The sequence below is a fragment of the Protopterus annectens genome, chromosome 7.part0, assembly GCF_019279795.1.
Source record: "Protopterus annectens isolate FY-2018-M chromosome 7.part0, PAN1.0, whole genome shotgun sequence".
NCBI classification, from domain to species: domain Eukaryota; kingdom Metazoa; phylum Chordata; order Ceratodontiformes; family Protopteridae; genus Protopterus; species Protopterus annectens.
The window spans coordinates 1,113,215,608-1,113,243,339 of NC_056739.1; positions in this window are offsets into that span (position 1 = coordinate 1,113,215,608).

A 27,732-nucleotide genomic window follows, 5' to 3' on the forward strand; every position below is an offset into this window, starting at 1 on the left:
AGAGTGGGCATCTAATATATCAGAAAAGGTCCCTAGTCAAAGGCCAATGTGTGCGATTAGCTGGTCAGTGACATCAACACATTTTGTGAGGAAAGGGATACCTTGAGGGAGATGTTAGTCAGGAGGGGTAACCCGGTTACCTTTATAGACCTAATTTTGGATGAGGTAACAAGGAAGAGACAAGGGGGGCAATTTTTTCCCATTGTTAGGAACACAGGAACAGGTGTGCATTCAAACTAGTGAACCCACAACTCCTGAAGTGAATACTTCAAAACCTTTTAACAACACAATGATGTTGTCTTTTAATTCACAGTTTTATGACATCAAGGACATTGTTACCAAGAACTGGGTCATTTCTAGGATGGAAAATGATTATCTGAAGAAGATGGGTGACAAACTTGTAGTTGTATATAAAAAAGATCTTTGCTTCAAGAATTTGTTAAAAAGAAAGAAGAGAAAAATAGTAACAAAAAAGGTGGGATGAAAAAATGCAGGCATTGTTCACAGTGTCACTACATTTTTGTTAGTGAAATTGTCCAGATTGTTGGGTTTGGTAAAATCACCTTAAAACATAAATGTAATTGTTGCAGCAAAGTATAGTATACATAGCTGTATATCAATGCTGTGGTTGATTTTACATAAGAAAGACCATTAATGCATTTAGGAAATGTATTTATCAACACGTTTATGATATACAAAAAGGTAACCTGAACAAAGTTTTAGCAAAACATATTTATGACTTTCCTGGTCATCATTTTAAATTTTCAGCTATTGACCAGGTTGCAAACAATATGAGAGGCGGTCCCTTTGATTTATTCTTAGAATATAAGGAGTTAATGTGGCAGTTGAGAGTCAATGCCACCTATCCCCCTGGACTTAATGACGTAGTTTCTATTTCTAGGTGTTTTTTAAAACTTAAAGCTGAGTTCCATCTGTAATTGACTTCATTACAGATTTCTTATAGGTACCTTTTGATAGGTACTTATATGAGGTTAAACTTTGTAAAAAAGTTGTTATATGTGTGGATGTTTTTGATTGTGTATGAATATGATTTATTTTATGACACACATACTTGTACACACTAATATTTGTTGCATTTTAATGGTTGGTTTAGGCACCAGTGGATTTATTTTTACCTGGCCCATTTAGGGGTTAGTGTTGGTATGGTGTTGCTGAATAGCAGTTTGTATTCATATGCATGCATACATATATATATATATATGTGTGTGTGTGTGTGTTTGTGTGTGTGTGTGTGTGTGTGTGTGTGTGTGTGTGTGTGTGTGTGTGTGTGTGCATGTGTGTATACAAAAAATATCTGCAGAGAAGCACAGAATGATACAATGTGGTTGTAAATGTATTTTATTTTTCTGCATCTGCCTATAGAAGATGTAACTGTTAACTAAGATGGTGTGATTTTAATCACAAGCAGTCATATGACTTAGCTTCAGTATAAAAAGAAGTTGTTCATGGTGTCATTTTATTCTGAGGAAGTCAAAGGTGTAATACTGACGAAAGCGCTAAATTAAACTTTTTTGAAGTCTTGTTTTATCTCCCATGTGCGTCCTTTGGTTTTATCAGTTTCTGGAGTGTTTTACTTCTTAAGAATACTAAGATACGAGGAAAGATTGTTCTATGGAGACTGCTGATACAAAAATTACTAGTGAAGGGAAATATGCCTTATAAAAGTAAAAAAAGATAGGATGTGTTTGTATTGTGGGCAATTTGAAAGTGCTGAGCATGTGTTTTTGGGATGTAAAACAGTTAAAAGGATATGGAAAAAGTTTTTAGATTGGAATTGTGCAGAGGGATTTAAAGAAGTAAATAATATAAACATGGATACAATACAATTTGTGTCTTACAAGAATAAAAGCAAAAATTATATCGAGAAAATTGATAGAAAATGTGTATTATATGGATAATCTGGAATCAAAGAGTGAAGAAAATTATGTTTAATCAAATAATGGGACTTTGCTATGATGTTAAAAAATAAGGTTTTGGTTGTAGAAGTTAGAGTGCGGAGTCAGAAAAAAAATGAATATTGTATCTGTGAGGAAAAGCATGATAGAAAAGTATATTATTAATGTAAATATTATAAATATGTGAATAAGTATGTATATTTTAGTTAAAGAATCCCTACTCTTTTCAATGGGTACCTATCATTTAATCAAAGCTCCAATTTTCCACGCATCAATTCATTGAACTTAAAGTATCAAATACCATTTCAGCAAAAAATTACATCATCAATTTTTTTCCCAGGGAAGGGAGTTAGTTGGCCGTTGTAACAAATTTGCCATTTTCCCCAATGTAGTGCAACCTCAGAGTTAGAATATATAATTAGGGGTGTGTGGGGGATGAGTTTAAAGTAATGTAATTTGTGCTACGATTGCTCTGGTGGCCAAGTAGTTTTTTTTCCCCTGAGAAATCTTCTCAGTTATGTAATTCTTTGCTGAAATTGTATTCAGTGCTTTACGTTCCGTGAATAGGCATGCAGTGAATTGGGGTTTCAATGAAATGACATAGATCCCTTTTCAAAGGTGTCATGGGATCTTTTACATCCACCTGAGCTACAACCAACTCAAGTAGATGTGGCCTCAGTTTAACATCTCATCCAAAGGACAGATAATTTTTGGTACGAAAATATTGATGCTTTCTGCATATTGAGAATACGGATGTTGACTGGATATGGTTAATTGCCTTCCTTTTCTATAAATATCAAGTATACTTTTATTATTAAATGCCATTATTTTGTAATTAGACTTTCTTGACATTAACAGTACATTTACAGAATTAGTAATGTTGCAATATTTTGTTATGGTAATGATTATATAATTTTACTAAGTATTCATATTAATTGCATATCAGTTGACTGTAAGATATGTTTAACACTGTAAATAATAAAAGATAAAATTCTTCATATTTTACTTTTAAACAAAAATAATCATGTGGATTATTAATTACTGTACTGATATAACTTTATAACATATGTTAAGTTTATTAATATATTATTACTTAATGTATCTTTCTTGTCTTTTGGATGATGTCTGGAAAAAAGAGAAAGAACAACTGTGTTAAGTGTTTTTGCTATAATTTTGTTTGTATTGTTTATTTAGTTTTGTACATTTTGCTATGTGTTGTTTGTTTCTTATTTAAATGTGAGAAAATGATTCACAGAGAACAAGTAAGGCAAAAAAGCTGCTTTAAGTGTTCAGTTTAAAGATTTTTATCACCTTTTAATTTACTGTGAATTGGAGCTACAGGGAGCTGCGGTCCTCTTTGCCATCAAACATGAATTTTATACCTCATTAATAGAGTACTGGCAAGTAAATGTGTCCAGAAGGAGACTTCAATATCAGTAACAGCATGCTTCACAAATGTGTATGCTGCTTTCCTAGTAATACAGCATTAAAGAGTCCACAAAGAGAATCATTTTAGTGTCTCTTTCAAGAGCTGAAAGACAGATATATGTACATAAAAAGCAAAAAGGAGCTATGACTACTACAAATATTACATTAATAGGTAAAGCTTTCAAGTACATGTTCTTCTTCAGTACAAATCAACAAATGCAACTTGTACTCAGTATATACATACATATATATATATATATATATATATATATATATATATATATATATATATATATGAAGTATCCAGCATTAATCAATTAAATTAGTCAATTACATGAATTAATTTCATCTAATTAAACTTATTTTAAATACAGACCCCAGAATTAATAAAACACATATATAAAAACACATAAATGCATATATAGTATAACATAATTACTAAAAATCTAACTACTAAAAAGAAAAATCATGTTTAATTTTTAATACAGGTTTTACACTATTATTAACATTTTAAACCTGGTTCACGGGGTCTGTATTAAAGTAATATTTGTGGTGGTTATAGCTCCTTTTTGCTTTTTATGTACTTTGGATGGTTTCATTAGGATATCATTTAGTGGACGAAGCTTTAATAACTTTTTAGACAGATATATGTAAGCAGTAATACCTCCTCATGATTATTCTTAAGTTGGTTTATCTGATGGGATGCTTGATGTTTTTACTTAACTCAGTGTCTGTACTAATTTTATGTGTATTTTAAATACTATTTTAATATGTTTTTGCATTTATGCAGTGTTTTACTTGTGTATACTGTATCTTTAAAATTTACCTTTTAGGTTGGTATGACTAAGTTTGTTTTCTATAGCTGTGGGGCTAACTTGTCGTATATATTTATTCACTTCATTCCCTGCCTACACTGCTTCATTTTCTGTTTATGAGTTCTGTGCTTTCACTTTCATCAGAAGGTTGTTTTTAACTTTTTGGATGCCTTTTACTGTTCCTGGCCAGGTTTGTTTGTGTCTTTCGGCTATTCCCGGTTAGGGGTCGCCACAGCGGAACTCCGGTCTGCTAATGATTGGCAGTAGATTTTTACGTGCCGAGTTGCCATCCCTGATGCACAACCTTCAATGAAGGTACGCCCATTCACACAGGCCTCCACACAGAAGACACTCTAGCTGAGAATCAAACGGGACAATGTCCAGCTGTGAGGCGACAATGCTACCGCAGCACCACCACCGCAGTTAATGTACTTAAATTAGTGGTTTTAGTGCTCTCCTGATTTCTGTTTTGTTTTATTTCATTTTTATTTTTTGTTTTTATGCAGATTTATTAATGTATTTGAGTCGGGATATGTTTCTGCTGTTTGTGCTTTTCTTTTAATTATTCACTTTTTCTTTTTGGGAGAGGCATTTCTGTGTCTGATAGTTTTTGTCTACTAAATGAAGTTTCAAGATGATATTCATTCATTATGTGAAAGTTGTCTGTGGATGCTTTAGATATATTTTACTGTAATTTTTCTTTCTAGGCAGGATCTTGTCTTTTAGAAGACTTTATAAATACAGCCTAAGTACTGCATCAATGAGTCCAGTCAGGTTTTGATTTCTCATTTGGCCATTTTCTAAGGACTGTTTGATACATTTTGGGTTCATGTTGATCCATCGAAGGTAGTTTCAATGAATACAAAAAAACTGAAATCACTTCACTGAAACCACCTATAATGTACATTGAAAAATGTTTTTTGCAGCGGACAAGCTCCCTTTCACCCACAGTGTGGGGGGACAACTCCAACACCCTGCAGCATTACAAATAACATCTCCAAGGTCAAACAACAGAGGAGAAAAAGGTGTTCTTCCATTGAAAATGGGTTTGGTGAACTGGCTTCTGCTTCTTTGTGTTCACTGAAATCACCTTCGATGGACTGACACAAACTGGCTCACAAAAAAAATCTTTCTTAATGCCCTAATGCCATAACAGTATCTCACAGATCTCACAGGTGATGAGATACTACGCTGTAATGATCCCACCTTCTGTAGACTATACAATTACCCACCTCAGAATATTACATCAAGACTTCACACTGATTAAGTAGGACCTTTGTTAGCCAATATCTCATACTTTTTCATGTAAATAATGTACTTATGCTAATTTATGATGTTTGCATCTTTTTGCATTTGGCCCATTTCACACTTGAAAAGGATCTGCTCTCAAAGAATATAAATAAATAAATTCCCTGCCAGCCTCAGCTCCATGCAGCAATATGGATTTAAATGATTTATAATAATACAGCTCGTCCCTTATCTTCAGCTGCTGCAGAGGCAGTTCTAAGTTAACTCCATGTTCTACATGTCTCTGAATGTAATAGGGCCAAACACCTGGAATTGTTAGATATCCTTACCCACCTCATTTTTCCCAAAGCCTCTCCTCACATGTCATAACCTTCATTCCCCTTACCTTCCTAGTTACCCTCCTCTGTACACTTTCTAACACTGCAGCCGTCCTTCACCAGTTAAAACTCCAGTACCGTACACAATATTCTACAGCCTCACCAGTGCCTAAAAGACAGACATTATCAACTTTCTATCTATGGTTATAATCCCTACTTATGCACAGCAGCATTAGGTTTCTTTTTGCTGCTAGCTGCTACTTTCTCACTGTGTGCCTAATGGTATATATTTTTCTTAATAATAATCTCCAAGTTCTTTTCCTGTTTCCCTTATGGGCATGGTCTACCCCAGGATACCACTACCCAGATGTACTACCATGTATTTGGGAGAACTTGGGTGAATCTACCACTACTTACAGCATGCACCCAACCATTTTAGATCTATCTTCAGGCTCAACCCCTCTCCATGGTACACTTTGGTACTGTAATATCCCCATGGTATACCTAGATGTACCAGACCTTACTGTACCATATAAGATCAAACTATAGCATACCACTCTTTACTACACAGTTCACAATAAAAATGTTTTTGAGTTCACTAGACCTTAAGTCCAGCCTTGTGGCATGAAGCCCTGACTACAACTCAGATTACCTTAGTTCAAATAACATCTTGAGCACTGGAAGAGCTGGGCATGGGAGGATAGGAGTCAGTGGCTTATGGGGGACAGATATGGTGGTCCCAGTCAGCCAACCTACTGCCATGCAGGAGTGAGCTTACACAATAACAGAACTGTAGGTCCAGGGGACATGGACCATGGACTTTATAGTTCCAAGCCAGTGATGTTAGCCCATGTATGGCATGTTTGAAGGCAAATACATACTTCAGAGGAGTACATAGCATACCCCTACAGTGATGTAGGCACTCGTGTTAGCCACTAGGAATGGGGTGTAAGCCATATAGATATCCTCCAAGCAGTTTTTCCATCTCTTTCAACTTTCTGGTTTGGAATCTGCACCTGTGCCTGTTTCCCGCCTTTCCTATAACTAGCCTAGTCTGGTTACAGCATTGCTGTATCCAGGATTGTTAGTAAGCTTCTGAGCCCCCCAAGCCTTTCTGTGTTAGAAGGAAGCCTTCTAGCTTATCAGTGGGAGTGGTAAGCATTAGGTAGCCTATCTACCACAAGAGGAGCGGTTGCTGGCTCAGAAATTGTAGCTATTGGCCGTTTGTGCAGTTTTTTTTCCATCTCCTTCAACTTTCTGGTTTAAAAGCCGCACTTGCACTTGTTTCCTACCTTTCCTGTAACTAGCCTAGTCCAAATACAGAGTTGCTGTATCTAGGACTATTGGTAAGCTTCTGAGCCCCGCAAGCCTTTCTGTGTTGGAGGAAAGCCTTCTAGCTTATCAGTGGGAGTGGTAAGCACTAGGTAGCCTGTCTACCACAAGAGGAGTGCTTCTTGGCCCAGAAATTGTAGTTTATTGATCATTTGGACAGTTTGTCCATCTCTTTCAACTTTCTGGTTTAAAAGACAACATCTGAATTTGTTTCCCATCTTTCCTGTAAATAACCATCTGGGAAGCACTAGAAAGCCTTAAACTGATACAAGCCTTCTAGCTTAAAAGAGAGACTTTGGAGTGATTAAGTATCAGTTTTTTGTACTTTCTTGCTGTACTTAACTGTGTTCTGCCTAAACGCTGATTTTCCAGCATTTATTGTGATTCAAAAGCTTGTTTTTTATTCACATATTGTACATAGCTGACTGCCTGCACTTTTAAAAAGTCGTTTTTTGTTTAAATAATTTGTTTAACTGCTGTAGGCTACACACTAAAGTGTGATAGCCTTTTCTGATTGTTTATAGTTGTTTAAAGCTGTTTTAAGTGTATTTTTTACTGTTTTTGCCTTGGGCCAGATTCAGGAAGGCTTACACGGAGTTCAAGAGTAGTGTAAGCCTCCGTGTAAGCCTCCTGATTCAGCAACAGCCCAAATCTCCGTGTAAGAGACAGCTAACACGTCTCTTACACGGGGTGGGCGTGGAAATGCTCAATACCTCATTTGCAGCTCCAAGATATGCAAATGAGGTATGTGAGCGATCCACGAAGCCCAAACCAGTCCGTGTAACGGACGTGTTAGCTGCAGAAATGTACTCAGCTGACAACTGAGTACATTTCTGCAAAATTAAAAACGGAGCTATGTCAGCTCCAAATAAAGGGTGCATTTGTTATATTAAGTATGCCAATGGCCAAATATGTGGCCATTGGCATGAGAAAGTGTTGCAAAAAAAAGTTATATAACTTTTTTTTTTTTCACGGATTTATGTGTTTAACTGTAGCACACCCGCGCAAATGGGGTGCGCTACCTAAAACTGAAAACCGAAGCTTATAAGCCCACAATTGTGGGATTTATGTATTACATGAAATGTCAATGGAGGGACTTGCAGAGCAAAAACAATATGGCCTCCGTTTAGTGGTTGTCAAGGGGGGGAAGCTCCGTGTAAGATATGTAACTAAGCATTACTAGGCAATCCTATGTAAATGAGGCTTACAATACTGAATCACACTGCCACATAAGTAATGAGCACTTTCTGAGTCGTGTAAGAGTTAGAGAAGAGGGAGGAACAGAGTAAGAGGTAGGTGACATCATGAGAGGGAAGGATAGAAAGAAATGTACCAGATTGGAGGGCAATGTAAGGTAAGAGATGACAGACAGACATCAGGGAGGGAGGTGTGTCCCAACAGAACACTAGGAATGTCAAGAAATTGAGGGCATACGCTATCCCTACACTCTAAGTTTCTTGAAATACGTGCATCTGGCGTGTGCAGCGTGTAAGGCAGGTTCAACATGTGGGAGCGTGTTGCAAACTGTTTACAACGGTTTCTGGCGTGCATGTGTGTAAGGCGGTGTCTTGGCGTTTAGCATGAATCAGCCTAGCTAACACCGTGTAAGGATGTGTCTTGGCGTGTAACACCGTGTAGGGATGTGTACAGCGTTTAAGTTACTGTGGCGTGTTTAAGCCGGTGTGCACATTGCTCCCCTCAGGAAACAGAGAGGAAATAGGAAACAACCAAAATACAGGAAACTGCCAGAAGATACTACTAAAGTTAATTGGTGGAAACAATTAGAAGCAGGCAATTACACAGGCAGACTAGAAGCCCAACCCAGCACTTAAAACACAACAAAGAGCAGTGCAGGCTGTTTCTCACAAGAGATACTGCCAGAAACTAAGCTATCAGAGTTGAAACCTGAAAAAGCTGAACTCAGAGCAGAAATGCTAGGGGCTGCCATAGCTGTTATAATCAGACATAGGCGAATTGCCGAGGGTGGTGATAATGCAGATGCTGACAGACAACCCAGAGTGAGGAGAAGGAGAAGAGTATACAGGCCTAGGGTCACCTACCATGGGTTACATGAGCTGGAGATAGTAGAGCTATAGAGTGGACAGAGAGCTCCTGCAGCAGATTGTTGAGCTGTGCAGGCCACGCCTCACACACAGAACCAACAGAGGGGAACCCATCCCAGTGGAAACCAAGGTATGTGCTGGCCTAAGAATACTAGCAACAGGTACCTTTCAGAGACCAACTGGCGATATGATGGGGATATCACAGGCATCAGCCTCCAGGGTACTGCACCAGTTCCTGGATGCCATGTCACCACATGTCAGTGATCATATATATGTCCCTAGTGACCGTGAGGTTGTGTCCAGCAATATGCGTCTCTTCCAGCAAATAGCGGGATACCCTGAGGTGCTGGGTGCAATAGACTGCACGCACATACGCATCAAGGCACCAGCCGGTGAGCGGGGTAGAGTCTACATTAACCGCAAGGGATACCCCTCCATCAACTGCCAGGTCGTGTGTGATGCCCAGGGCATAATAATGAATGTGTGTGCTGGCTGCCCTGGTAGCTACCACGATTCCCACATCTGGCATCTGACGGAGCTGTACCAATCATTTGCCAATGGGGACTTCCCACACGGACACCTAGTGGCGGATGGTGGTTATGCACTTGAGCCGTGGCTGATGACACCCATCAGAAATGCACACACACCGAACAGGAACGCCATAATGAGGCACACGCACAAACACGTAATATCATAGGCGTGTGTTTGGGCTGCTCAAGTCACGGTTCCGGTGTCTGGACACGTCTGGTGGAGCTTTGCAGTACACACCAACTACATGTACCCAAATGATCATGATATGTGCTATGCTACATAATATGATCCTGCGGAAACAGCTGCAGCAGGACCAGCACAGGGCTGGGCCAAACATCCCCCCACCATTGCCAAGGCCACCACAGGCAGGGGGTGACTTGGAGGAGGAACAACCTGACCTTGTCCCAGTAGGCAGAAGGAGGCGTGCCCAGTATGCCCTGGCCTTGGCAAAGAGGCAACGCATAGCACATATGCTTGGTCAGTAGGAACACTGGGACTGATACCCGCTCTGACTCACTCATACAGTAACAGGGATGCTTAACATGACACAACCTGCTTCCAAACGTACAGGGAGTGTAGTATGTGTATCCGACAGAGGTGGCCCTGCAGCACCACCTGAGGCATGAATGCCATGTGTTAAGTAATGTAATATCATGTACAATATGCACACCTGAGGACCCCAACTAACATCCATATCCACTCATATGACCCTGTGGATACAGCTGCACATCATACAGTGATGTACATGTGCAAACACATGGAACAAGATACAAAATGAGGGTGACTAGCAATACATAGCATGGATAACCACGCACCCATGTTTGTACCACAACAAGAAGCAACATGGAATAGCCATGGTCAAAACCAATGGCTAAAACCGACTACTACTATATAGCTTGCTGCAGACCACTGTCCTAATAGCAGGAACTGCCCAAGGCCTATGTTCACAGGTTCATACTAGACTATCTGCTCTAGGGCATTTATAAGCCTAGCCCAGAGTTTTGTGGCTTCTGCCACCCGTGCAAGTTGATGGATAATATGCCCATTATTTTGCTGTGCCTCTGTCAAGCAGTGATACTGAGGTTATCCCTGGGGTATACCTGCAATCTCCCATCCATTGGTCACAATCTCACTTGAACAAAGCCAGTGAGGTGCTCAGCCTCACATGTACCAGGATGTTGTTCCACAGCATATGGACTCTCTGGGTGAGGAATCTGTCCCTTCAGCACATCCTATTAATATCTGTGTTGAGGTTTAGGTCTCCTGCCCTTGTAGTTCTGATGGATGTACAGGTCTTGAGGTGAAGCATGTTCATTAATCCTGGGTTGGACATAGTCTTGTATGTCAGGCACAGGTCACCTCTGAGCAGACAGTAGCGACTGAATACAGCTGGAATTCCTTCAGTCGGGCAGCATAAGAAATATGTTTGAGACCCTTTCACCTCCTGTCGAGGAATATGTGGGCCCATCCAATCTGAATGGGGCATTGTATGCAATCATTGGTCTGATGAGTGATGAGTACAGGGGAACAGTGACCTCCCTTGATCTAGATGTGAATCACTGCATGATGAGGTGGCCAATGTAGAAGGCCTTCCAAACTACCCTGGCAATGTGAGTGTCAAACAAAATGTCACTGTCAATCTGGGTGCCCAGGTCCCTGATAATGTACATTGTGCTTACAGGATTGCCACCTAGATGGGAAGTAGTGGTAACCTTGTTCTTCCTGAAGGGTATGGCTATGCATTGTTTAGTGTGTAATGCAAGGCCATGGCTGTGGCACCAGTTAGCCGTCTCTATGAAACCCTTCTGAAGGATGTCTGTGTCAGATGGGTTTCCAACTATGCTTCCCAGTTTGCAGTCATCTTCAAACTTTGTCAGCCATAATCCTCCTGTGCTTGCTCGTACTTCTGAAAAGTAGATACTGAACAAATGTGGTCCCAGGACTGAGCCCTGTGGGACACCACTTGTCACAGCTCTGGAGTGTGAACTGGCACCAGCAACTTTGACCCTGTGTGTTCCGTCACTTAGCCAGTTTGCAACCCATGCTGTGATGTATGGGTTCACAATTAAGCTGGTGATGTTTTCAATGATACCTGAGTGGGGTATTGGTTGAAAGCCTTTGCCAGGTCAAGGTAGGCTGTGTGGACTGCCTTGCCCACGTCAATGGCCTGGGTGAGTGTTTTGAGAAAGTCAACCAAGTTTAAAAGGCATGATCTGCCCTTGACAAAGCCAAACTGGATTGGACCCAATGTCTGCAAGTCCCCTATGTCTTCATTTAGAATTCCCATTATGATCCTCTCCATAGCCTAGCAGAACAGGCTTGTCAAGGGGATGGGATGGTAGTTTCTGGGGTTGGTGGAGGCACCACCTTTGTGAGGTGGGTCCACCATTGATGTATGCCACTCCTTGGGAACATATCCTGAGGTGAGGCTAAGATTAAACAGCTGCCCTAACTGCGGGTGTAATTACTCATTGAGTTCATGGAGCACACAACCGGGGACACCATCAGGTCCCATGGATAAAGTGTTTTCTGCCTTGGATTGAGCAGTTCCCACCCCAGCAGTGGAGATGTTTGGGGCTAAAATCCTCTGGTGTGCATACCCCCAGTTGGGGAGGGGAGAAATCTGCACTGAACCTGTCAGCCAGTATGTTGCCAATGTCTGTAGGTGCAGTGATATCAACATCATTCTGAACTAAGTCTGAGCATATCTGGGAGTTTCCTCCCAGGTTTCAAACATAGGTAAAAGGCCTCATGATTGTCCCTGGAGTCCTGAGTGCGTTTACTCTCAAAACATGCCTCGCATGATTGTATGGGGAACCCAGCGTTTTACTCACAATGAGCAGGGGTGTCTTCCCCCATACGGATTACACTCTATCGTGTAGTAGCTCCTTCCTTGTGTTGTACAGCTTGTTTATGGCTAGGGTCCACCAGACTGGATGCTTGCCTGTGGTACAAAGAGTCATTATTATTTTGGATTGCCTGAACCATGCAGTCCTGGAGGTGCTGGTAGAAGGCATTTCTAAGTGATACAGTGGCTTGGGTAATGGTGTCCGCTGGCCTGGGGCCTTGAAAGAGACCACACCAGTGCTCAGAAATGTGAAGTCGGCATTTGACAAGGTCTTCACCGTTTCCTTTCCCATCTGGGGTGTGGGTGGGATGTGGACTCCCACTGAGAGTAGTCCATGATCTGATCTCACCAATGATGGGTATACATCTGGTGTTGAACAGTGTGACCCCATGTTTGTGATGATGTGTTCTAGTATGTTGCCTCCACTTGAGGGATTGGGACCAGTTGTTCCATGGCATTTCAGTGTATGAACTCTTGGAACCTTTGTGTTAGAGTGTTGTGGCATGATTAGTGATCCCAGTCCATATGTGGATAGTTGGAATCACCCAGTAGGATGGTGTTTGGAGATACATTTATCCCCTTCAGTGTTTGCAGGATAGCTGTGTGAGGTACCTGAGTTTGAGCGGGTGGCATGTAACATGCTACAAACTGCAGAGCAGTCTTGCCTACGGTCACTGGCACCTGGATGGTCTCCGATGCATAGTGTGTTGCCACCAACCATGAGGTGAGGGTGTCCTTGATGAATATGGACACCCACCATCCTTCTTGTTGTTGTCGGGATGCTGGTGCCGGAATGCATGAGATGAGGTAACACCCGATAGTGCTGGGGTGCTGTCAGAAACTGTGAACCAGGTTTCAGGCACAGCACAGACATCAATGTGCTACATACTGAGAAGGGCATAGAGTGTGTGCAGCTTGAGGTAGAGACCTTGGGCATTGAGCAGCATCAGCCGTAGTGTCTTTCCTTTACTGTGTTCTAGGGTGGTAGGTGTAGAATCCTATTTCCAGTTGTGATTGTATGGTCCATGCTGTCTGACATCTAGCTAAGGGGAGGTCATTCTGGTTTTGCAGTTATCTTTCATCACCAGTAGAAATTACCACAACAGCCCCTGTGGGTGTACCTCATGCACACACATCCAGCACCTGTAAAGTCCACAACAGTACCTCACCAGGAGTATGACAGAGCTGGAACACATGTAATGTGTAGTCTGATTAAACAGAGTGCAGCTCCACACACTGCCATGATGTCCACCCAGATGCAAGCTGTGCCTGACGTAGAAAGCCATGTCCAAACTGGAATCAATGCACATGCTGCACCTTGTACAATCTGAATGGCAGGTAGCTATGCACATGAGGGAACTGAACCCCAGCACTGACATATATAGGACAGGCTGTACTGCATTATCCAAAACACAGAAGCCACCCCCACACATGAGTAAACTAACACTACAGGTTGTCCATAAAGACACTGGTTGAGTCCCCTCAACAGGAATCCTAATGAGTGGATGGGAGATGGGAGGTTTACCCTGGGTATCAATGTTATGTCACAGGTAGACAGAGGCACAGTATACTAAACAAGACATATGACATGTCAAACTACGCTTACAATGTGTTGATGGACAAACACATTCTCCGACTAGCATTAGGTCAAGATACCTCTTGAACACAGCCAGCAAGGTGCTCTGCCTCAAATGGACCAGGATTGTATTCCACAGCATAGGGAGTCTCCGTGTGATAACTCCATCCCTACAACATGTCCAACATACATCCCTGCTAAGGTGTCAGTCACCTGCACTAGTGGTTCAGGTGGATCTTCTGAGTCTGAGGTGGAGCATGTCCATTAATCTCTGTTTGGACATGGCCTCGCATGTCAGGCACATGTCACCTCTAAGCAGATGGTATGTGAGTGAATAGAGTGTGAGTGTCTTCAATCTGGCAGCATATGACAGCTGTTGTGGTTCCTTGATCCTTTAGGTGGGGGACAGTCAGGGTGTCTCCAATTGCTGCAGATGTTGGGTGAGATACAGCCAGAATAGGGCATTTGACTTGATCACCGGTCTGATAACTGAAGAGTACAGGGGAACAATGACCCACTAGATCTGGATGTGAATCCCATCCTTATCAGGTGGGCAATGTAGAAGGTCTTCCTAGCCACTTTAGCAATGTGAGTCTGAGAAGAATGGCGACTGTCAACCTGGGTCCCCAGGTCCGTGATAACCTCCTCTGTGCTTAGAGGATTGCCACCAATATGGTAGCTTGGGGTCACCTTGCTTTTCCTGAAGGGTATGTCTACACATGTTGTGCACTCTGACTTCAGGCCATGGCCCTGGCACCAGCTATCAGTTACTGTGAGTCCCTTCTGAAGGATATCTGTGTGTGATGCACTGTCCACTATGGTGCCCAGTGTGCACTCATCTGCTAACATTGTCATCCAAAGTCCTCCCATGTTGGCCTGTTCTCATGGGAAGTACATGACAAACAATGGTGGCCAAGGACTGAGCCCTGTGTGACACCACCTGTGACCAGCCTGGAGTCTAACATAGTGCCAGCAACTCTAACCCTGTGGGTCCCGTCCCTAAGCCAGTTTGCAACCCATCTTGTGACATATGGGTTTACATTTCAGTGGTGAGGTCTTTCCACAATACCTGAGTGGGGTATTGTGTTGAAAGTGTTAGCAAGGCCAAGGTAGGTTGTATGGACTGCCTTTCCCCAACAATGGCCTAAGTGACCAATTTGAAGATGTCAACCCAGTACAAAAGGCATGATCTGCCCCTGACCAAGCCAAAATGGGATGGGTACAATGTCTGCATGTCCCCTATATCTTTGTTTATGAGCTCAATTATGATCCTCTCCATAGATTTGCAGACTACACTTGTTAAGCTTATGGGGCAGCAATTAACAGGGTCTGTAGAGGCACTGCCTTTGTGCAGATGTGCACAACTGGACCTTAACCAGCCTGTTGTGCACACTATGGAAATGTAAATCAGTGATAGGACTGAAGCCCAGGATACTGACCACCACAGTGAAAGTACTGAAACACTACACTAGACAGTGCTACAGTGTTAGGTCAGTATGAACGGATGTTGACAATTGTGTGCAAAGTATCCCATGCAAAACCTGCAGGCACAGTATACTCCCAGTTTTGTTCACACAAAAAGCATTCGGACAGTAACTACACAACATGGCACAGAACACACAACCATAAAATGGAGGTATTTGTTGAAGGTCACACTCATCCACAAATGTGATGGGCTGCAGAGTTCAACATATGTAAAGCCCACACTGGGCATGCTCACACACTTAGATAAATGAGACATCTTTCACACAACATGCCACAGGAAGGCTGAACTGGGCATGCTCACACACTTGGTCCAAATGTTACCCCTAGCAAATGTGAAAACACACCAGAGGATGGTCGTCCCCCTGTCTAGACACTGATCATGTAAGCACCCTATAAGTATATTGGAGAAAAGGATTCTTTCAGTAATCCGAATAGCGTGCCGTGCTAATGCGTCTGTCTCTAGTGTCTTAACATAGTTAGGTAGGGGTTTGAATCCGGCAGATGACAAGTGTGTGTGAAGGGAGTAAGTGTGTGGGTATGAAAATAACATCCCTTTTGGCAACTGGGAAAACACACCACAGGATGATCATTCCACTTTCTAAACTCTGATGATGTCAGCACCCTATAAGTATATCAGGGGAAAGGACTTTCCCCAGTAATGCGAATAGCGCGCCGTGCTAATGCGTCCATCTCTAGTGTCATAACATAGTTAGGTAGGGGTTTGAATCCAGCAGGTGGCAAGTGTGTGTGAAGGGGGGTAAGTGTGTATGAAAGAAACATCCCTTTTGGCAACTGGGAAAACACACCACAGGATGATCATTCCACTTTCTAAACTCTGATGATGTCAGCACCCTATAAGTATATCAGGGGAAAGAACTTTCCCCAGTAATGCGAATAGCGCCGTGCTAATGCGTCCATCTCTAGTGTCATAACATAGTTAGGTAGGGGTTTGAATCCAGCAGGTGGCAAGTGTGTGTGAAGGGGAGTAAGTGTGTATGAAAGAAGCATCCCTTTTGGCAACTGGGAAAACACACCACAGGATGATCATTCCACTTTCTAAACTCTGATGATGTCAGCACCCTATAAGTATATCACGGGAAAGGACTTTCCCCAGTAATGCGAATAGCGCACTGTGCTAATGCGTCCGTCTCTAGTGTCTTAACATAGTTAGGTAGGGGTTTGAATCCGCAGATGACAAGTGTGTGTGAAGGGGTAAGTGTGTGGGTATGAAAGAAACATCCCTTTTGGCAACTGGGAAAACACACCACAGGATGATCATTCCACTTTCTAAACTCTGATGATGTCAGCACCCTATAAGTATATCAGGGGAAAGGACTTTCCCCAGTAATGCGAATAGCGCTGTGCTAATCGTCCGTCTCTAGTGTCTTAACATAGTTAGGTAGGGGTTTGAATCCGCAGATGACAAGTGTGTGTGAAGGGGTAAGTGTGTGGGTATGAAAGAAACATCCCTTTTGGCAACTGGGAAAACACACCACAGGATGATCATTCCACTTTCTAAACTCTGATGATGTCAGCACCCTATAAGTATATCAGGGAAAGGACTTTCCCCAGTAATGCGAATAGCGCTGTGCTAATGCGTCTCTAGTGTCTTAACATAGTTAAGTAGGGGTTTGAATCCGCAGATGACAAGTGTGTGTGAAGGGGGTAAGTGTGTGGGTATGAAAGAAACATCCCTTTTGGCAACTGGGAAAACACACCACAGGATGATCATTCCACTTTCTAAACTCTGATGATGTCAGCACCCTATAAGTATATCAGGGGAAAGGACTTTCCCCAGTAATGCGAATAGCGCTGTGCTAATCGTCCGTCTCTGGTGTCTTAACATAGTTAGGTAGGGGTTTGAATCCGGCAGATGACAAGTGTGTGTGAAGGGGTAAGTGTGTGGGTATGAAAGAAACATCCCTTTTGGCAACTGGGAAAACACACCACAGGATGATCATTCCACTTTCTAAACTCTGATGATGTCAGCACCCTATAAGTATATCAGGGGAAAGGACTTTCCCCAGTAATGCGAATAGCGCTGTGCTAATCGTCCGTCTCTAGTGTCTTAACATAGTTAGGTAGGGTTTGAATCCGGCACATGACAAGTGTGTGTGTAGCGGGGTAAGTGTGTATGATTAATATATCCCTTTTGGCAACTGGGAAAACACACTACAGGATGCACATACCCATTTCTAAACGATATCACAATTATGTATGGCTTTTGATTACAGACATGCCATGTGTGTTGTGCACACACAGAATGCCCATGTATGTGGGTTGTCCCTCACAATAATGCATGACATTGATTACACCGGTTATGGCAATGAACACATGATGTATGTGTGTGCCAAATACACATATGTACCTGTGACTTTCAATAGTTACCATGTGTGATGCCTGCCACATGTGAATACATGGTATTTGCACAGGGTAACATTATGACCGTGGTCTTCTGTGCAGATGCTGCATGTGGGATGTGTATATACAGTGTGAGATGTAGATGCTATCAGCCTAGTAGTGAGGGATGCACACCTGGTCTGGGGCATAAGGTCTACATGTTGTTAATGTACAGGAGCTGCATGTTTTCACCTGTTGTGGTAGTGGTAAGACAGTATTCCATAGCAATGCAGTGACTGCATGCTAAGAACCATTCAGCTAGGGTGTTGTAGATACACTTATTCATTAGCATTCAGTAATTTGTCGGAATCCCTGGTGAGGGTCTGATGCTAACCAAGGTCAGGGGTCTACCAGCCTGTGTCACTTGCTCAGTGATCCCTTCCATGTTCCCTATCACGTATCCCAGTGAGCGACATCCCACATCAGCTGTGGTGGCATGGACAATGACTGAGTCATATGTGTCCATGCATCTGACTGACTTGTATGTTGTTGTTACAGTTTGGCCATGTGTTTCCATCTCATACATGTGATGTACATCAATGGGTAGGGATAGGGTTGACTGTGTACATGTGGCAGCTGTGACATTACTACATGACACACATATTCCACAACTGTACCATAGAGGTGACTGACAACTGACCTTTGCACATGCTACCAGAGTATTGAGATTACATTGGTGATTGACAGCACATGGGCCAATGGTGAAAAAGAGACATAGGTCCATAGGTTCGTACAGGGATATCTGCCCAGGGCATGTATCCACCTAGCCAGAATGTGCGTGCCTTTCAACATGCATTGTGAATCTGTCTTGCTATGCCCTTTTCCAAGGTTAGTATACTGTGCCTCTTTCTCACAGTGACACATAAGTGATACCCAGGGTAACCCTACAATGTCACATCCAGTCATTAATATCGCTCTTGAGGATAGTCACTGAGTCAGTCCGCCTAACCTCTATTGGGATAATAATCAGGAATGAAGGGTGCCTCTGAGTTGTGAATGTGCCCCTCCACCATGTCCTATGTATATCACTCCTGAAGTTCATGTATTTCCAGCGTGTATCCTGGTGGGATCTGGATATTCTGAGATGCAGCATGGCCATTACGTGAGGGTATGACCTGGCCTTCTATGTAAGGCACAGATTGCCTATGAAGAGGCAGTATGTCACTGAGTAGAGCTGCTGCTACTTTAACCAGTCAGTATGTGGCATCTGTTTGAGCACTTTGATCACCTTGTCGAGGTACATATGTAGTAGCCCCAGTTGCTGCAGGTGTCTGGTAAGGTGCATGCCGACAGGTTCATCATAGTCAATTATGGGCATGATGAGGGATGAGTAAAGGGGCACAATGTCCTCCCTGGCCTACATGTGGATCCCATGATGATGTGGCCCATATCACATGCTTACCTAACCACTTTGTCCATGTTGTTGTCAAATGGTAGGATGCTATCAACCTGCGTACCCCAAGGTCCATAATTCCTAGGTCTGCACTTACTGGATTAACACATATGTGGTACATTGTGGTCATTTACTGTTTGACAAAGGGGATGACTATACTCTTTCTGTCATTCATGTTGAGGCCATGGCTGTGGCACAAGTCGTGTGTTTGCAAGAGTCCCTTTGGAGGATGCGTGTGTTAGCTGTTGAGTTGATTATGGTGTTCGGTCTGCAGTCACCTGTGACGTGCTGAGCCACAGTACTTCCATGTTGGCCTGTACCTATGACAAATATATAATGAACATGACAGCCCCTAGGGCTTTGCCTTGTGGGACACCACTTGTACCAGGTTGGAGGCTGACATGGCTCCAGCAATTCTACCATGTGTGTTCTGCCCTTGAGCCACTGTGCAATACCCATAGTGACATAGGGGTTAATATGTACACTGGTGAGCTTCCTAGAATGCACAAGTGGGGTATTGTATCCAAGGCTTATGCAAGGTCCAGGTAGGCTGTGTGGACCTCCTACCCCTTGACAGTGGCCTTGGTGACTGTTTCAAACAAAGCAAACAGGTTTGATAGGCAGGATTTGCCATTGACAAAGCCAAACTGTGTATGGTGACATGTCTGTAGGTCCACAATATCTAGATATGTGAGGTTCTTGATGATTCTTGCCATAGCTTTGCAGACAAAGCTAGTCAGACATATGGGGAGTAGTGTCCAGGATCCGTGACGGCACCACCTGCATGTTGAGGGACCACTGTTGCTGTATGCCACTCTCTGGTCACATATCATGTATTAAGGCTGGGATTGAACAGTGGTGTTATGTCTGGGTGTAGCTCTTCTTGTGGTTCATGTAGGACACAGCCTGGGACACTGTCTGGTCCCATTGATGCAGTGTTTACTGCTTTGGGAAGGGCATCTCTTACCTGAGCATCTGTGATGTCAGGGGGGGGAAGCACTGTGATGCGAGACATGTGTTCCCTTTTGGTGTGGTGAGGAGAGAAGGCAGCATTGAACCTGTCCACTAGGATGATGGCAATGTCTGTGTGTTTTATATTTTGTGTGACATATTGTATTACCTCTGAGCATATCTGGGTAGTACCACCCAGGTTACTAACATAACTACAGGCAGCCTTGTGATTATCCTCAGTGGCTTGTGGAATCCTCTCTCAAAGATGGCCTTAGACAATCATATGGGTGCCTGTAGTTGTCTTCCAATACTCATCAGTGGTGCCTTCACATTTTGGGAGGTTGTTGTATCATGTAGTGGCGCCATCCTTCTATTGTATAGTGTGTTTATGGCTGGTGTCCGTGCCCAGGACATCTGTCTTTGGAGAATTGGGTCATGCTTTCATATGTGGCTTCATGATCCATGCATTCCTGAATGTGTCCACAGAATGCCTCTATACAGGTATCTGCAGTCTGGTCCATATTTTCAACAGGCCTTGGGCCTTTGAAGGCTTCCACATCATTTATGAGGGGTGTGCACTTGCTTGACATGAGCTGTTGACAGGCGTGCGCACTCCAGACAGAGCAAGAGGAGGGTCACAGTCAGCTACCTGTTGGGACGTACCTCCCTGGACCACATGGAAAGAGACACAGAGGAGCTGTTACAGCACCCTCTCAAACTCAGGTCTCCCACACAGGCTTCATGCTGACACAGGAGAGTTTAGATTACTCTGCAAACACCATCATACTGGGTGATGCCAGCTACCCAAACATAGACTGTGTACATTACACAGGCCACAATACCCAAGCTCTAAGATTCCCATTGATCAGACATTCTTTGGCTATGGAACAGGTAACCAACCTTCCCACAAGAGGGGCAGATATACTAGAGCTGATCTTTACAAACATGAGTAAAAACTAATCACCACTGGGAGTATATCCCTCATTGTTGCAATCAAACCATATACTAATCACACTGGTGTTCTGGATCCCCCACATATGCAAACCTCCAACACATCGATGTGTGTGTGTGGGAAATGTCCCTATTAGCAACCGTGACAGTATCGTACAGGATGCAGATCCCCCTTTTGAAATAGTGATGATGTCAGGACTGTATAACTATATCACCTGTAGTAAAGTCCTCCAGTAATTTGCATAGCGCTCTGCTAATGTGTCTTTCTTCAGTGTCATAACGTAGTTAGGTGGGGGTTTGAATCCTGCAAAGGGAATGTATGAGTGTGGTTTATGTGTGTGCACTATGCTGGGAGGGTTAACTGCCTTTTGCCAACTGGGAGAACACACTACAGGGTGCACATCCCTCCTCCTACACACAGATGATGTCAGCACCCTCTAAGTACAGCATTAGTAAACGTTTCTCCAACTACTGCAAATAGCACACTCTGCTAATGTGTCTGTTTCTACTGTCATTGCACAGTTAGGTGTGGGTTTGAACCTTGCAAATGGAAAGTATGTGTTTTACTGTTGGTGGGGTTAGTGTGTGTGCACAATGATGGGGTGGGATGTGGCTTTTGCCACATGGGGCTATGCACTGCAGGGTGGTCATTACCCTTAACAAGCAGTGATGTTGATAGCACCCTATACAAACAAAACTACAAAACAGAAGGTGTTGGTACTGATAACACATGTAAGGTAACACTTGTTCAAGTAATGTCCACAAAACAGAGTAGGATAATAAAACATTTCTTTTATTCTATACAGACAACATGACTACAGACAACTAAGTGCCAGTACTCAGTATAGTGTTACATGCTACTTGAACATGCACATGTACCCGAATATACCTAGATAGTGTTCTGAAGCCTGAATGTGGCAAGTGTGTGGATGTGGGATGTGTCTGTGTGTGCATTTCCGTATGGGAAGCATGTTTGCTGTGGCAATCAGGGTACTACAGTACCTGATGCACATTACATCTTCCAACTGATGAGGTTGCCTGCACCCTGTGAGTACAGGTAGAGAAGGGGATGCCAGTAGTAAACAACATAGTGCACTTCTGAAATGTGTACCTGTCATGTATCAACAGCTACTCATGTAGGGTGATAAATAATGGGAATGGCAGGTGAGCGTGTGCATGTGTGTGGGTAGCAGGGTGTGTATAAATGCATGTGTGACAGAACAGATACATGTAGCTGAATCTACATAACAGCACAAGATGCACATTGCCATAGTCAATGTTAGCATGTGATGGTGTGCAGCAGGTACACTTTGTTAAGTAGTATGGGTGCAGATAACAACTGAGGACATTCATACAGTTACTGCAGCAGGACTGATGGGATATACACACATTTATACTGCAACACACAACAGTTACCAACATGTTACTACTTATACACATCTATGTAGTCACCCTGTGCATCAGCAACGTGTTTACCTTTACCTGCACCGATGTTGTAGTATGCAGGAGGTGGCACAGTGTCATCATATGCACAGGGTGTGGGTTAGATATGCCCAAGCCGCCACTGGTAACACCAATTGACATGTGTGTGTATGTGTGTTTGTGAGGGGCAGCAGTACAGGGTGGACCGTTGTTGGTGCAGTGTGTGTGTGTATGTGTTTGCCCTAGGTGTTAGGTTTCTGCATGTGTGTAAGCACGCACACAGTCCCACATAATGGCTGCCATGTACAGGGTTTTGTGGACAGCCACAGACTGCACCTGTCAGGTCATCCAAATCAGTGTCTGTGGGCACGGACACGGTACCTGTGCCTGGCAGGGGTGCTACGGGCTGTATCCTGTACTAACCCAGACTGGGTACTGTCATCGGAAGCAGGGGTGTGTTGACTGGACACAGTTCCCTGTTGGGACTGTCCAGAGCCACGTGCACGTGGTCTCCTGGGGCGTCTGGATGACAGCACAGACCCAGCATTGCTGGGGCTGGTGCTGGCACTTGAGGCGCGCGAGTGGGCCCGTTGTCGTCCGCGGCCACTGCCAGCTGGTGCTCTTGCTGGCATACGGCCACGTCGACGCCGCAAACGCACACCATCGCCCTGGCCCATGGACATCTGGTTGTGGAGCAGCTGTTGTATGCCCCCACAACGTCTGTCAACGACATCTGTGAAGTTACGGATAGCATTCGCAACATCATGGATGCCGTCTGTCATGGCTATGCGACATGCTCTCATCTCCCTCAGACCCTGTCTGGTGTACCTTTCCATACGTGCCTGTGCCTGCATGACAGTTCTAAACATAGTGGAGGTTGACATACCTCCCTGGGCACGTCGGCCAGAGGCAGTACGGCCACGGATGCCCCCCCGAGAACCCATGGGCGACTGTCTGCGTGGTACCATTCGAGGCCTCTGCACATGGCTGCCGTGTGAGGATGCATGTGCCACAGGTACCACATTACCCTGATCTATGCCCACTGCTGACTGTCCATCACCTAGGGACAATGGTGATAAAGGATGTAACGGCAGGATGACTGTGCGCATTGACAGGTTGAAAGCTGTGTACTGTCAATTGGCTGACCAATGGCGGACCCAGACACACCTTCCTGCACCATTACAGACATTTCATCATCATCAGTACCTGGGGCACAAGATTCAGGTTCCCTGCTGCAGGTCACCAGAGCAGCACCAGAACCTACGGGAGGAAAACATGGAACACAGATTACAGTCTCAATACATATTTGAAAGAGATGAACTTCAATACTAATGCACACATTCAGAAATGGACACATGCACTCATGGACACTAACACACATGCACACTTGGGCACAGGCACACTTGCACACATGCACACCCCACAGTAAACACACACATCAATACCGTGTTACACTACTCAATTTACTACCTGTCAATTACAGTTTTTGTGGACACAGTCACCAGCATGTCTACTACAGAGTTACACTACTCTTCCTAGTTTTATAAATTGTTTTACAGATACTGTTAAAAGACTCACCAGCATGTATGGCCTGCCTCGGTGATACATGGGAGGGACCTGGAAGTGTGAAGAGAGTAATGTCAGTGGGCACATGTGTGCCATTTGTTTTGCACATGATACAGTACAGTAGTACACTAGTTCCCTTATACACATCAGCTGCACATCATGTCTGTATATATATCATGATGACAGATACATACCACATGCACACCTTATGCGTGCATGAAGTAACAGCGTACAGAACAGTCATATGTACATACCAGGAGTTAACTCTAATCTCACCCGTACCTCTCTTCAAACGTCAACTCAAATTGTACTTCCAAAACCACTGGCTTTGTTCTTCTTGGAGTCCAGGCTAATGTCCCTCTCCCTATGCTCTATTCACCTTTAACCCCTCATTGTGCATAGAAACTAGCTTCTACCCTGTTTCTTTCACCTTGATGTCCTTCTATGCTCTGACCTACTTCTCCCATCCCTCCCACCTCCTCTTGACTGTCTTCCTTCTTTTCCTCACTTCCCTTCTTGACTCCTGCCTCTTCCATATCATTGTATCTGTCATACTCCTTCTACTTCTCTACCCTTCTGAGCCCTAACTATTTTGTATATGGCTTTTGCCTTATTGCATAACCATTATGCTTTAGGTAGGATTGCTTTGAAACCAACGGTACATTGTGTATGACTATAAACTGTTTGACTTCCTTACATGTATGTTTATTTAATTAACAGGCTGGTGTACAATTCTATTATGTTGGCTGTCTGTATTGACAACTTGTCTGTCTGCCTTTATTACGTTATGTGTGGAGCTTTTCTCCACATGCCTCTACTGAAAATGAACTCATATCCAGCTAGACTATATGGGTCAACAAATGTAAAAGTAATAACAATAAATGAATATGGCATCTTACCTGCACGCTCACTGTCTTGCTGATGTGTGGATCCAACCTCCATCATGATGCATGATGGCAGATGTTGTTCTGGGGCTGGATCCACAACACTTAGCAGTAGCCCCTCCTGTCTGGTGAGGGGGGGATGTGGCCACCCCCCCACCTGTGGCAGCCTGTTGCCTGCGGATATCTGCAGCACGCTGGCGGACATTTCTAATCAAATCACTGCAGTGATGTCTCACCTGCTCATATGTCCTATCATGCATGCCAACATCATTTATCCTGCTAACAAGGCTTTGCCACAGTGCAGACCTCTCCTGCTGGTTCTGGGTGGTGCGTGAAAACAGGATGGCATACTCACGCACCAGGCTCTGGTGGATCACGCCATCCTCTGCAGCAGAGCACGCCGGATTTCTTAGGTGCCATGTCTATCTGGAAAGGTACACAAACAGGTTATCAGCATAGTATCTCAACAATACATGGTACACATTCTATACAGGGAGTGTTAACTTCTACTTATTACTGATTGGTTAAAACCTGATTACAGTGTAGCTATCATTCTATGTCATTTGTACTAAGTACTTGGCCTTCAGACCAGTTGTTTTACATTAGGGAGGTTGGTGGCAAGCACTGTGGTGGCAGGACACATATCTTTCATCCATTGAAGTTGGGAACTGCTGATTGTGGGCCCAGTGTACAAGTGTATTACTTCTGGTATGGGCAGTTGTCCTTTAGGCCAGTTATTTAACATTAACGAGGTTTGTGGTCTGCAGTCATGTGTGACAATAGGCTGTACTCTGCCATTCATAGCTGGGGACATCTGGTATCAGGTTTATAGTGCATGCATATCTGAGCTGTATCTTACTGACATTGCTACACCTTGTTTGTTGTAGCAAACACTACATCCAGGCCTCCTGCATCTACCTTTGTTTATATGCTTGTTATCTGTTAGCTTGTTATTTCACTGGTATGCTACTTCCACATAGTACACATCTTTAAAACACATCTGTGACTCACTACTGTTATCTGCATTGCTTACTGTACGTTCTTCCATGTTACACATGACAGCAAGTGACTGCTTGTCATTGTTGCATTTACTTCATTGTGACACATTGCACTTAGGTTACCTGGCATTTGCTCACTGACGCTTTTATGTCAGTCAGCAGTTGTAGGTAATGTCAGTACACCCTCACTCCCCACTGGACCTTGTTTTCAATCATTAGTGATTACAGAGTTCACAATAGTATTCTAGCATGTCCAGAGGTCAGTTGTCAGTTCCTCCTCAGTCCAGCTGGTGAGTGTGGTACTCCAGAGACAATGTTAGAACAGATGCATGTACACAGACAAACCCCTCCTCCTAACGACAAATTCAAACTCATGTGAGTGATGCAACCATATACCAGACTGGAGGCTAGGCTCTGTCTACTCAATACCGCCATAACCAGTCACGTGGCAAAGGGGATCACTCACTACACTTCCAGTCTCACGTAGACCTAACACAACAGCGGACCTAACACATGATCACACATGATCATACTTGTAGGCTCAGACCACAGCTCTGCCTATGCAGCAGAGACCTCCTATGCAGACATCCAGGCAACCACTACCACATGAACTAACATGTGCAACACATATCACACAAAGCCAATGTGCTGAACACTCACAGCCATTAACAGTTAACAACACACCTCATACACCTGTACTAGGTGCCTCTATGATTAGGCACACTCACATCACGTTCACCAGGCTTAACGAGGTGAGGGTCACGGTGTGCAGCCTGTCAGGCACTATGACCTGCCACATAACACAAACAGTCAGGTAACCCCAAGGCAGGTACAGGTATGACTCAGTCAATGTCCATGCTGCTGTGAATGGCCTGACACATTCCTCCCTGGACTACATGACATGAGACATTACAGAGCTCTCTGAGCACGTAGCCCAGGACAGTTTGACCCTGACCTTGAGTAGCATCCTACCCTCACCTAGAACAATGCCACAATATCAAGGCACAATTATCCCTTCCAACAATTGACTGACATACTGGTGTCATTCACAGGTGTGCCAATCCCTGCCATCTTGGGGTGGTATGCTTTGCTAGGGACAGCTTGCACCTGTCACCACAGTCCTATTGACATTTGGCGGAGCCTCCTGCTACACCCATTGTGCCTGTATTAGGCAAGGCTCATAAGGCAAACCCACATCCATTTGTATCACAAAGGATGAGGAAGTAAGAGTGATGCTACTCAACACTGGACGTCTAGACCCAAGGATGCACACCCAAAACCCTACCTAGCATTATGGACATCGATATCTGTGCAGTAACATGAACCTGTTTCAGGTTTCACAGGAGCACACCAGTACTACCACGTTATAGCTGTTACCATTCTTGTCGGCCACAACACTTGAACAAGGGAGGGGGAGTATCAGTATTCAATGCAGATTCCCACGCCTCCACATTGGTGGCACAGTACAACATAGGTGTTAGGCCATTGAGTACAGTAGACGTAGTTGGGGACCTGGGAAAGAAACATGGTAGCAGTCTGTCATTTGTCTACCACATGGGCAACGTGGATTGACAGACATGTTATATAGCCCAGCTAATCATGACTGAT